We start from the raw sequence: 13,560 nt of genomic DNA, 5'->3' as shown, positions 1-13,560 counted from the left end.
TCTTTTCTCAATTTTGCCGGATGTTATTTAATTAGTCCCTTTCTCCTTACAGAACACAGGAAGTAATTCATTATATGCACTGGCTTCCTTAGGCTGGCATTTGTAGTTAGTTGTCTCAGAGAACTCAAGGTGACAAGGGCCTCTGGGGAATAGGGCAGTGGGGTAGGAAAACTGGTCCCCAAAACCCAAGAGCCTCATCTGCCTTGTCCTGACTCTGTAATCTTTTTTTTTTTTTTTAATTTTATTTCTTTGACAGAGAGAGAGAGAACACAAGCAGGCAGAGGAGCAAGTAGAGGGAAAGGGGGAAGTAGGCTCCCCATTGAGCAAGGAGCCCGATGTGGGGCTCGATCCCAGGACACTGGGATCATGACTGGAGCTGAAGGCAGCTGCTTAACCTACTGAGCCACCCAGGCATCCCTGACTCTACATTCTGAGGCAAACCCCAAATCATCTACATCACTTTCAACTCATTTTCTATATCAAATTGAGGTAGAATGGTTATAGCTGTTTGCTAAGTGGGTTTTTGTTCTGATGTCTAAAAAATTCATTCCAAGGGGAATGTAGCATGTAACTTTTGTTAATCATGTAACTTTTGTTAATCATGGAGGTCTAGCATGGATAATGAACATGAAAGGTAACCAAAAAGACTTTTTTTTTCGATTCTGTAATTTTAGCCTTCTCCTGAAATCTAAATTTTTTTACCAAATTTATGAGAAAAAAAAGTCACACATTTCAACTTCACTTCCCTTTCCCCCTTATCCTATAGGTATTAAGTCCCAGGTTGACAAAAGAAAGGAAAAGCAGGGGTTCCCTTTCACTTCTAGAAAATAACAAGTTGGCTTCGGTTTGCTCGACAACAGTTTTATCCATCCAACTCCTTCTCTATTCACTGTGTCTAAGAACTGAAGATAAAGCATTAGTTTAAAAGTATACAGATCACATTAACAAACCAGGGACTTGACAAGTGCAAGAAGATTAAAAAGATGAAATAATTTTAATAAACTGATCCTGTGATTTAAGGGATTCCAAAGCAAAGTTCACATCAAATTTGAAAATGTTACCAAAGTTCTGGAGGTTGCCCTGGATGAGTCACTCTTGCTAAATGGATTCCATCCTTAACCTAACCTGGAATACGGCGAGGCCAACCCAAGGACTGAAGCGGCTAGAGGGTAAGAAGTGCTCGTGTCACGTAACGTCATGTATAGAACTATTAGGCAGGTGGTATTTCTCATCATGAAGAATCAGATCTATGCCTTTACTGTCTTCATCAGAACATTTATTTGGAACCAAGAAATGTCTACTTGTATTGAATGGAAACTTCTATAGCCATTTCATTAAAAAATATGGCTGTCATGAGGAAACTAGCAACTTCATACTCAAAGCAACTATTCCTAGTATGTTTTCAAGTTATATTTGCACACCATACTAACAAAGCTGGGCTTTCTCATTGCTTTTCTTACTGCATAGTCAATATATAGTGCAGGGAGCTGGAGGCTATTCTCTCCCATGCATCACAAACACCAGTTGTCATCCAAGAATAGATATTGTTTGCATTTGTGGCACTGAACCCACAGAAAGTGTACAACAAATTCATTTCCAATTTCCCAGACAATTTCACAAAATAATGAAGTTAACGATGAATCCTTTAACTTATTTGCTGGTTCCTGATGGCAATGTTCTTGCCATCCTGGGAGGAAAGCTTCTTTGTAGTGAGGGATTGGCCCACACATTACAAGATGTGTGGCACTTTTGACCCCTGGGTACTAAATACAAATTCACCCTATCTTTGGGATGACTGAGAACATCCTCAGACATTCTCAAATGCCACCTGGTGAGTGGTATCACCTATGCCCCCAATCCCACAGCTGATGAAAACTAACTCCTTGGTATATGAAATGTGTCAAGGCCAAGGTCAAGCTAAATTTTGTCAAGTAATCAATCTGTAAGGCTTCCAGATCCTCATTCCTCCATAACATCAAACATACTTTTAAGCCCTGCCAATATAGACACGTAGCCATATTCTTACCAAAACTGCTCAAAAGGAACACATGACTGTTTAGCAACAGAAACTTCTTCAGGGCTGGATCAACCTTAGAAAGTATTTATTACAAGCCCTTTATTTTACCGAGAAGGAGACTAAAGTCCAGAAGAGCGACATGATTTGCCTGAGTTCACAGATGCTAATTACTACCAGAAGCAGGATCCAGCCCACAACCTCCTCCTCTTCTTCCACTTCCACTCCTCTCCAACCACAGAATGCAAAGCAGGACAGGATCTTTGGAAATACCTCTCCAGCTACTGTGAAACATGAAATTTCACCTGCGGTGAGCCAGAAAGGAAACTTTCATTCTTCCTGACACTTTTGTCCTGAAAAATATTTTCACACATCACTAAACACTGAAAAACTACTTTTTTAAAATCCAAAGGAATATTTGTTTCTTCAGAAGCTTTTATTTATTTATTTCAGAATGAGAGCAAGAGGGAGAGACAGAGAGAGCAAAAGCGCCAGGGAGGGTCAGAGGGCAAGGGAGAAGCAGGGCTCCCGACTGATCAGGGAGCACTATGGGGGGCTGGATCCCAGGACTCCTGGATCATGACCTGAGCCAAAGGCAGACACTTAACTGACTGAGCCACCCAAGAGCAATCCCTCTTTTCTTTTTATGTCAAAGAAAGTCCTCAAGTCTTTTCTAGTGAATTTGGATGCTGTGTTTTCAGAGAGTATATTTTTAAGTCTTTAGAGCAACACACCCTCTGACTGAAAACCAAATACAATAAATTACATTAAACACCATAATGAAGAAAGACCAGTCAATGCAATAGCATTCACTCTCTCTTAACAGTAATGTCATACAATACATAAATATCTTAAACACCTTCACTGTTTCCTTAGAGGGGGAAAATATTCCAGGATAAAAATTTATATCACTTTCATTTTTGCCAAAAGGGTTTTTTATCATCAGTATTAGTTTTACATTAAGGAGATCATCAGTGTCTTCTCATTTGCTTGTGCTTTTCAAAATAAATATCTCCATTAGTAAAATATTGAGTGCAGTTTTATGGACTCTTAATTTAATTCCTAATTTTGCAGCTGTTAGGCATCTGGACTACTATCATTAAAACAGTTCAAACTGAACACAACCTAGATATTCAGGGCTCAGAGCTACTTACAAAGAATTTTAACTTTTAATCTTAGAGAGCTAGAAGAAAGCACAGGATATATGGGACTTACACACCTGTGCTGTGAGCAGGCAGCACAGAAAAAATTGGGGAAACAGGTACAGAAAACAAGTCACACAGCACAAGCTGGCATTCTGCGGAAAATTTAAATTCTTAGTCAATATAATACAACATGTGCTCTTAAGCAGTCTTAAATAATTTACATATAGCCTTACCTAATTTTTTCATGAATTCCAAATACCACTTTTGAATACATAATTGTCCTTAATCACCTGGAGGGCTTGTTAAAACATACATGAATGGGTGCAGGTGGGGCTCAATAATTTGCATTTCTAACAAGTTCCCAGTGAAACTGACACTACTGGTTCCTGAACCATACTTTGAAAAATGTTACTTTAAATGATTTTTTAAAATACCTTTTTTTGGACAGTTAATAATCAGAAACATATATTTTTTTTCATTTTTACCCAATGTGTGAGATGCATGTATACACAAAACAGATATTAAAACGTATGATACAATTCTCCCTTTTACTATATATGACAAAACCTGATTTTTTTCCCCATTCCATTCCATTGCATCTTTTTCTATTCTTTTTCATTTAAAAAGAACTTGATTTCATGAACACTGATTTCATGAACTTGATTTCATGAACACTGATCAAGAACCCCTGCTTGAAAAGTACTGCTTAGGAGTCCCATGTTCATCACTTAATTTAATAATAATAACTGTTAACATGCATTGATATCAGATGCCAGATACCTTTCCAGTCTCTTTACAAGTATTTCCCACTCCATAAATTAAAAAACCATGATAATGTTTTGAAGTGGGTATTATTAAATGCCCGTATTCACAGAGAGGAAATCTGGTTCAAGAAGATTAATACAACTTGCCCAGGGTCACAAGGTTTGTGCACATCAGAGCCATGTTGGAACAGAGGCCTAATTCTAGAGCATAATGACAAAGATTGTTGCCTTAGAGTGAGATGTTTCCGTTTTGAATCCCAGATCTACTACTTAGCTGTGTGATTTTGGTAAAAGTTATTAAGCCTCTCCAAGTTTCAGTTTTCCCATCTATAAAAGAGCGATAATAATAGGGCCTGCCCACATGGGAGCTGTGAGGATTAAAAGGGATAATGACCCATGACAAGGGTTTGGCATAATCAAGCACATAGTAAGGCTTCAATAATTGTTATTATTAGACAGACACCAAATGTTCAGTTGCCACACCATACACAGCCTCCCTTCCACTGGCGTCTAGTTCCCAGTGTTGTCTCTGGATTTGCTCTTTCTCTTATTTCCTTGCCTTCTGAGGATATCAGGTTATCCTATGACCTTACTATGTTCCTTCTCCCATCCATCCTTTCTGGCAGTTCCATCTGTTGTGTAGAAGTTCTCAGAACTCCTCAACCAGACAATTCCTTGTGGCTTTTGCCTGTCTTTAGGGACCAAAAACCAATGCTCCACCATGGAATCTGCCAACTTGAACCTAAACCCAAAGATACAGAAAAGTTATTCCATGATGAAATTGTAAGTTGTTACCAAAAGATGAAGTTATTAATCAGCAAATCACAATTGTGAGAAGGCGGAGGGCTTTTGTATACCCATAGATGCCTTTATATAAAATCTCAAAACTTGGGACGCCTGGGTGGCTCAGTTGGTTAAGCAGCTGCCTTTGGCTCAGGTCATGATCTCAGGGTCCTGGGATCGAGTCCCACATCAGGCTCCTTGCTCGGCAGAGAGCCTGCTTCTCCCTCTGCCTCTGCCTGCCTCTCTGTCTGCTGTGCTCGCTCGCTCTCTCTCCCTCTGTCTCTGACAAATAAATAAAATCTTTAAAAAAAAAAATCTCAAAACTGCATTGAATATTTTATAGTAACAGTTAAACCATAATAGGATTTGGATACCAAATGAAACTCTGAAGGTGGTACTCATGTAGCTAAATTCTAGGTTTATGAAACATAGTGCAACAAGATAACATCAGGCTCTCTCAACTTCTCTGGCTCATCTTTTCTTGCTACAAGTTCCTTCATATGAGACATTTTTAAACCATTGTGTGGGAAACAATGATACAATCAAAGATAACCCCTCAAGAAGAATGGAGAAGTCCTTTTTGAGTCTTGCAAAGAGGAGTGAGACGCAGTTCAACAATTCCTATAGTGAATGTCCTTCCTTGAGAAAGACTGGCTTGGGAATCACTTCCTTTGTTGCTCATTTCACTTTTGTGTGCCCAGTGAGTAATACCACCAACTCAACTTTTCTCCCCTTCATAGTTGCTCCCTCCAGAAAAGTCACCCTCTCCTGCTACATTTCAGCTTTCCTAAGTTGGGTCTCTAGCCTTCAGACCACTGACCACTTGCATCTTCCCCTTCCTCCACCTTCACCTCTTGGTCACAGAGTTCCAGAAATATACGTTCCATATATGGGAATTAAGTCATGGGGACAGATAACTGAAACCTCATGGAACATACCTTTTCTATTTACTTCTCATCAGAAAATTCTCTGATCAGTTTGATCACTACAGATAGATTCAATTAACAGTCTGAGGTTGCTAGAGTCTCTTTTCTCATAGGACAACCTTAGTAGTGGTAACCAACCCCGGGGGTGCCAAATCAGCATAAGAATACTATCACCTGAAAAAAGCCATAAGAAATTTCCAAAGCCAGTTCACGGAGTCCATGTTGAGACCAGGGTCTGTACTGTACATCAAACTTCTAAAACACACAGATTTTTATGACTTTAAAATTAACAACTGAAGAGAAGAAGACCAAGAGGGAGATAATATAATAAAAATAGTCAGCTATCCGGACTTAGGCAGACATGGTTTTTGCTCTTGACTCTCTATCACTTCTAAGTTATCTTAGGTGAGTTTCTTTATCTCTCCAAGCCTAAACATTCTCATTTTAGGGAATAATAATATCTGAATTAGAGAGAACAGATATTATTACTGGAATTACTCATGACTTCTAACTACTTCAAGAATTACAAGTCATATATGTAAAAGAATCTTGTGGAGTACTTAGTAGGTACTTAATTCATTAGAGTGACTATCATTATGAGAGTCTATGAGACTCAAAGAAAGGAAAAAAAAAAAACTTTCAAGACAAAATGACAGCTATTTTCATCCCACCAGGAAACTTGAAAAACTACTTTGTTTTCTGAAAACTCAATGCGGTGGGCAGAAAACAACCTGAATTATGGGGCTAAGTCTCAATTTACTGACAGGTTTCATCTGTAACAAAAAGAAAGTTTTCTGTTTCTCAGAAATATCCCCAAGGGAAAACTTGGTATTGATTTGTGATATATGTATTGAAAAAAATACCCATGTTTGATCTTCAATATCTATTTTCAAATTTATTCAGACATGACTCCTTAGTTTTTCAAGAAATGTAACATTTAGGGGGAGTTTATTTTATCCATAGAAATTATAAAAACAGTATTCCAATGTTTCTAGGAACCACATACACACACACACACACACAAGAAAAAAAAAAAAAAAAAAAAAAAAAAACACCTGGAAAAATTGTTGGCTTAAAATACTAAACTGAAGTTACAAGATAGAGATTTATAAATATTTAACTACATGTCTAAAAAGAGTAAAAACTATACAAAATGAAGGTAATTCAATCTATTTCCATAATGAATTTCAGTTAACTTAGTTAAAGGGTATGGAATGATAGGTGCATAAAAGGATGTGAACTATGTCATAAGAAGACCTTGACCAGGAGACAACTAAGCATCAGATTTAGCTCTGAGCTTCTTGAGTGACAGGCCAAACTGGGAAACATGGTGATTTCTTAGTCTCTTTTCTTCTAACAGAAGAAACAAGTTAATCACAAGAGGCACACTTTTTAAAGCAATAAAAGCAAAAATGAATTTATGGAGATCTTCATGTAATAAATACTGAAATACGTAACAAAAAATGTCACTATATATTCCACGCATCCTATCTCTTTTATGTTGACTCAGGAAAATCTAGGGCACTGCATTAGAGCACGGTTTGATGAAGACAACATAACAAAAATGTGTTGTCAGGTGAATGGGATAGGTAAGCTCTGGTCATAGGATTTGATAAAAATGCATGGAAGATTTAGAAAACTGAGTAGACTCTTACTCTTAAATATCAATGCTTGCTCTTCTAGTCTTCTAAGAGATGCTACATCAGGAACAATTTGAGTTTGGGGTCCCCCGCTGGTGACTAAAACACAAGCACAATGGTTCCTTGATTGAAAAATTATCTATGTGCCAAACAGTAGAAGCACACAAGTGCCAGAGCCATCACTGCTCTGAAAGTGAAATGAAGCCCATTTGTATTTCAGTTCAAATGGAGAGCAATCCCCTTCTTTAGGTCAGGCAGCAGAAATAACCATAGAGTAAGACCAGTTTTTTTCCAGAAGAATCTTTGGGTTTGGCTTAAGTGCCCAAATGAGATTAAAGGAAAATCCATAAAGTAAAAATCAGTAACATGAGAAAAGATGTCCCTCTGAATTTCTTCTTCTCCATCCACCTCTGCATTCTCCTTTAATTAAATCCAACTTCCTTCAAGCACTAGCACTCAAGATAATTATTAAATATCCAAAATTAGTATTCCTATTTTGTTTGATTAATTAAAATGATTGCCCATCCACAGGCAGTAGAATCTCTAAATTTAACTCCATTATTACTCCTCACAGACAAACCCAGGACCTCCCACTGGGATTTGATAGATTACAGATTTTATAGTATAATATAAAAAACAATTGTGAAAAATGTGTATCCATTAGAACTATTTCTATTATCTTTAAACTCAAGTGTACCTTTTATTTTTTCAAAAGAAAAAGGTGATCCCATTTTTTGTTTTGCTTTGCTTTCACTTTATCATTTCAAAAGCACAAATTTCATCTATTATAGGAATTAAATAAACATGTGTGGGCTGGTCTAGAAAGCAAATTATATTTTGTAGTGTTGTTACTTACGCGTGAAAATGAAATTTTTTTTTTTAATGTTGAGGTGTTTTTTTTTTTTAAGATTTTATTTATTTATGTGACAGACAGAGATCACAAGTAGGCAGAGAAGCAGGCAGAGAGGGGAGGAAGCAGGCTCCCTGCCAAGCAGAGAGCCCAACGTGGGGCTTGATTCGAGGATCTTGAGATCATGACCTGAGCTGGAGGCAGAGGCTTAACCTACTGAGCCACCCAGGCGCCCCGTGAAAATGAAATCTTGAGTCCAAATAGATATTTTTCAAATGGAACCCTTGGGGAAAAAACTCTGTGCATAAATTGGAGTCCACCAGTACTTTATTCATTCATCACTTGCCCATTTATTAAGGAAACATTAACACATGTCTACTATATGTTTCAGACACTGGACTGGGCACAAGGATGCAGGTAGGTCCTCTACCACCAATATGACTCACTACGTTTGGTTGCTGATAATATTTTAATAAAAAATTTTCAAAGTAAGTTCAAAGTACCATGGAAGCAGACAAGTTGAAATGATTTCTTTTTCCTGCATAGAATTGGGTAAATTCTCCCAGAGAAAGTTCCAGTTGAAGTGGACCATCAAGAATCAAGTGGGACTTTCCAGGCAAAGGGAATTCCTGGAGAATGTAAATCCATGAGCAAAAAATCAGAAGGGAGAACAATGAGGAGCCCTTGGGCAGGAAGAAGAAGCTAAAAAGGAAAGGCTTTGAATAGCTTTTAGTCACTCTACTAAAGAGTTTAGAGTTACTGTTGTAGGATAATTGGGATCCCGGGATCCATAAAAGGTTTTAGAACAAGGGATTGACACAACTAGACTGTTCTGTATGAAGATTAATTGTAGCAATGCCATGGTTGGGCGTAGATGCTGCTTAAAACACACATGTGCACAATAACCTCTGAAAACCGAACATTCCTTGAATCGTATCAGAACAATCCCCCCCACTTCCAAATGTGCTTCTACTTAGCCACTGAAACCACCATCAACTTACAAAGTCCGAGATCAAGTAGCAAAAACAAGATGGGTCACCATTTCAAGACTCAGTCTGAGACTTGAACTCTTCACATGAAGAGCATTAACTTCATGGCAAAGTGGACGATTTACAATTTTATTTTTAAATACCCTTCTCTATCTGAGAGAAATGTTAGTCCTTTAGCCATGGATTTAAGAGTAAACAAGCATCTTTGGATTTTAAGTCTCAGGGGCTTTTTGTTCCTCAGGAAAATGTGACCATTGTGGAATGGATGCCTTGTTATCATCAACCTCCTCCAAACCTAAGTATGACTGAGGGGCTATGCCTTCTATGAGCCTCCAAGCCAAGGTCTATCCACCTCCTCCATCTTCTTTTTCTGAAGTGCTCACCTTTCCTGAAAACTGACACATAGCAGAAAGAAGCGATCAACATTACATAAGCTCAACTCACCAGGAACCAGCCCTTTACTACCAGCCAGAAAATACCATAGGAAAATAACTACAGGTAATAAGATGATCCTATAGCCCTTCGAGCACTGAAAACAGAACCAAAATGTATAGCCTGGATTTTGAAGCAGTTCTGCCGGCTCTTAGCCCTGCAAAACCAACCCGGACACTAATCAAGCCAGAAAGAAAACAGACTTGAATGGGCCAGAAGGTCACAACAAAACCACTAAGGCACTGTTGGTAAACACCAACTCGGCTTTGGCCAAGGCAGCAAGGTAATTAGACTCAAAACACTTATCACCACCTGTTGCACATTCCTTACCTTTCCCGCCCTTTCCCTTACCCTCACCTTCCATCCTAGAGAGTCCAAGATCACACAGTAAATAAAGCCCTGCCCAGTAAAAATTCCCAGAGCTTTGGCCATTACTATACCAAGCGAAACGTGAAAGGATCTCACTGGAGATTTAAGTCCAGAACACTTTTTCTTTTATACTTTAAAGCCTATACTCTTGTCTGGAAGGGTACCCTGCTATTTCTCCTTCAGTGATTTTTTTTTTTCTTGAGAACTTAGATTTTCTTCACTTACTATCAGGTTGTATTTTCAAAATGATTCAAATTCACCAGAACGCACAGCACAAAAGAATATTACTCAGAAACCATCAACTTCTCAATCCCAAATCCCTGAGATTAAGTAATATAACAAAATAATACAGTTGAAAGCCAAGAACAGAGTGAGTTTTAACAGCCTTTCAGATGTAGAAAAAAAGATTACCAATTCTCCTTTTTATCACACTAGTTGTATATTCCTTACACATAACTCAAACTAAATTCCAGATCTGAAAAACTTATACTTTATCTCTTATTCCCACTTACAGGTCTTCCCCCTAAGAACATAGTTCCTTTAAGTGGAAAGAAAAAGTTTTTTTTTTTTTTTTCAAGTTTTGCCAATAATTCAGTCCCCCAAGATGTCTAAGGTGAATTCTCTGACAATTCAATAATGGATCCAAAGAACAGATTCCTTGACTTCTTACCTAAAAATCAGGCACTCAAGAAAGACAAAAAAGGGAATTGTATTATTGGGCTCACTTAGAAGTTGAAATGTCCCCAGAGAAGAGGAAGCATTAAGAAATTTAAAAGGGAGAGCGAGATCTTAACGAGTCTGATGTGGCTTTATACTTGTTTTCTGGTTTTTTCTACTGTATTAATTCTCTGTGTTTTATGATGCCCAGCTTAATAACAACTTCCATTCTTGCCCTTAAGGGTTGGTTTTTAGTTCTAATTAGAATCAGGGGACAGATTGTTTGTATTTAATCTGTCTGTCCATCTTCTTCTCAGTAATTGAGTAAAGCTCTTAACTGTACTGTAAATATCCCCAGATTTCAATTAATTTGTCTTCCTTAGTAGACACAGCAACACACATTGTTTTACTTATGCATAAGCAAACCCCTTACAACTTTTATATTTCAAATACCTAGCATGATTTATGTATTTTCCTCTTTTTAGAAAGAGATGAAAAGATGCCTTGCTAAGGTTTAAAAAAAAAAAGAGAGAGAGAGTAACAAAAAGTATGATGAAAACACAAATTATCTGGAGATTATCTTTTAATTCAAATGAATTAAATAGAAATAGACTACATATAGGGAGTCTGGGTTCCCTATTACTAGTTGATATTGAAAACCTAATATCTCTAAGAAATATTACTCGATGAGTAATATCTCCCCTTCAATTTTGGGACTTATAAAAGAAATATAGTCCATGTATATTTTTAATGACACATATTACCTATTTATACTGAAGAAAGGATGGATAATGTCTTCAAAAGTGTTTTTTTTTTTAATATTTCTAAACAAAATCTTTTGGGTGGCTTAGAATTCACCAAAGATTCCTTATTATTTTACATTGGCCCTAAAAGAGTTCATTATTAAAATCTACCTCTGTGTGCCTCTCATCTAGGAAACTCTCATTAGACACTAGCAGAAACAGAGGGGGAGGGGTGAGGGCTGGATGGAGAAGGAAGGATGGATAGTAAGGGAGCTGAACTGCACGGTTTTTATTAATTCCATCTATGTTTAAGGCCAGAAACACACACTACCAGCTTACACCCTTTCTTCCTTTTAAAAATAAAAACATTGTTTTCCCAACATACACACAAGCGGGCGCGCGCGCACACACACATACACACACACACACGCACGCACGCACGCACACACACACACACACACACACTCTGCACCAGCTCAGGATTCCGGGCGATCCCTCCTCGCCCCCAGAAGCTCCCTTGCCTGTGTCCGGCAGCTGTGCCTGCAGCCCCCCACACCCCCGGGTCACACCTCAGCCTCCCGCGGTGGCCCCGGAGCACACCCCCGAGTAGCGTCACCTACCCTGCTCCGAGCACACGACAGACGCGAACGGCGGCTGCTCCAAAGAGAAAGGCTCCCAGGACAAGCCAAAGGAAAAGGAGAAGAAAAAGGGAGGAGGGACGGGTACTTTACTTCCCGCAACAAGGGGAAGTGTTGCGCCCCATGCACTTGGTGGCTCCGCAGCTGTGGTGGCTTCGGAGGAAATGCTCAGCGTCCGTAAGAGCTGTGGCTGGGGTGGAAAGTTGTGGGTGTTTCCCCCCACCACCGCCCGGGCCTCGAGCCTCTCGTGTCCCCGCCGCAGTCCTGACCGCTCCCCGGGCCTTGGAGACCCTCCGGAGCCCCGCCGGTTTCCCCCGGAGCTGGGCTGAGTTGCCACATGCACTTGAGAAATCCTAGCAGTTGCGCAAAGAGTCCCAGAAGTTAGAAAGAGTGATTGTGTGTGAATGTGTAAATATACAGTACAAGAGGCTGGAACAACTGAGCGGGGCCAGCCCTCAGACGCAGCCAAGGGTTTCGGATTTCATTTGGCAACTGGCAGCTTCAGAAGATTCGAGCGGCACTCTGGGGGGAGGCCGGGAGGAGCCGCGTCCTGGCCCTGCGTCTCACCCTCTCACCGCTACGTTATCTCGGAGTGACTGAGCTGGCGGCTACGCTACCCCGCGACCAGACAGAGGCCGCCCCGCCTCTGTCCCTCCTAGGCTGAAATTGCTCGTTGCATTACCTGTGTACCATAAATAACTCTCGGTCACAAATCTGGGGCTCTGGGTGCGGAGAAGGGTGGAAAATACATGTCTCCTGCCCTCCAGGAGCTCTGCATTTCTTTGGCCAACCCTCCCCCACCACACACACACACACACACACACACACACAGGTTTTACTTGCTTCCCTCTGCTCTTTCTGTAAAATCTTATTTCTCCAACGCAAATTACCTGGGTCACTAAACCTGCATTCCTAGAAATGCTAATTTAGATGCATGCCTTAGTTAGATCCTTAGAGAAACGCAAAGCACACTTACCTCTTATCCTGGTTTAAGAGCTCTCAGAATTGCACAGTGTGAAAGAAGGGACAGAGTAGTAAAATTTTTGCTGATCCAAGCCCCTCTCCTCTGCCACCACCAAAAACGCCTATTTCATGTCTACATCTCACAAATCAGTTACCTTGAGGGCTAGCTCAATTACTTCAAAACGCTTTGTAAAGATCTCTAATTTGGAGTGATTAAAAATCATCACTAGATTTCTTTAAGACACAAAATGAGAGTCTTCTCATTAAGAATTTCCAATTATACGGAAGAAGAGCACACATGCAAATCTAGAAACAACAAAAATAAAAGTCTATGCAGACACTTATTTTTTCTTTCTTTTATCTATTATCTTCTTTCTTGGAGTCTTTCTTCTTGGTGATCTGCCCCATCCCAACCTGATGCCCACTGAAAACTGATTTTCTGGCTTAGAGAATTCTCAAACCTTTAATGAATCAAATTAACTTCTGTAAGGAGGAACAAAACCTCTCTTGGCATTTTCCTTTTAAAAATGTGCATGGAATCCCTAACCAAAAGCAGTGTAGCTTATTTTCTAATTGGTAGGACTACATGACCTTTATCAACCCATATGGCTTATGTGTTCCAGCTACACCCTGGCAGGTAAATGCCA

At 39.4% G+C, this 13,560-nt stretch overlaps 1 protein-coding gene across 2 annotated transcripts in view; it reads right to left on the bottom strand.

Moving 5' to 3' along the window:
* ARHGAP24 (Rho GTPase activating protein 24) overlaps positions 1–13,560 on the bottom strand; it is a 757,722-nt gene that overhangs the window by 497,720 nt on the left and 246,442 nt on the right. Inside the window, exon 1 of one of the 2 annotated variants that reach the window (XM_059375179.1) lies at positions 11,933–12,296. The exons of the other annotated variant lie outside the window; for it this stretch is intronic. The gene's annotated coding sequence lies outside the window, so the exon portion shown is untranslated. Of the gene's footprint in view, positions 1–11,932; positions 12,297–13,560 lie in introns of those variants that run through there. 2 annotated transcript variants of the gene reach the window in all.

The sequence above is a fragment of the Mustela nigripes genome, chromosome 1, assembly GCF_022355385.1.
Source record: "Mustela nigripes isolate SB6536 chromosome 1, MUSNIG.SB6536, whole genome shotgun sequence".
Taxonomy (NCBI): Eukaryota; Metazoa; Chordata; class Mammalia; order Carnivora; family Mustelidae; genus Mustela; species Mustela nigripes.
This window is presented reverse-complemented; position numbering and strand designations above follow the sequence as displayed.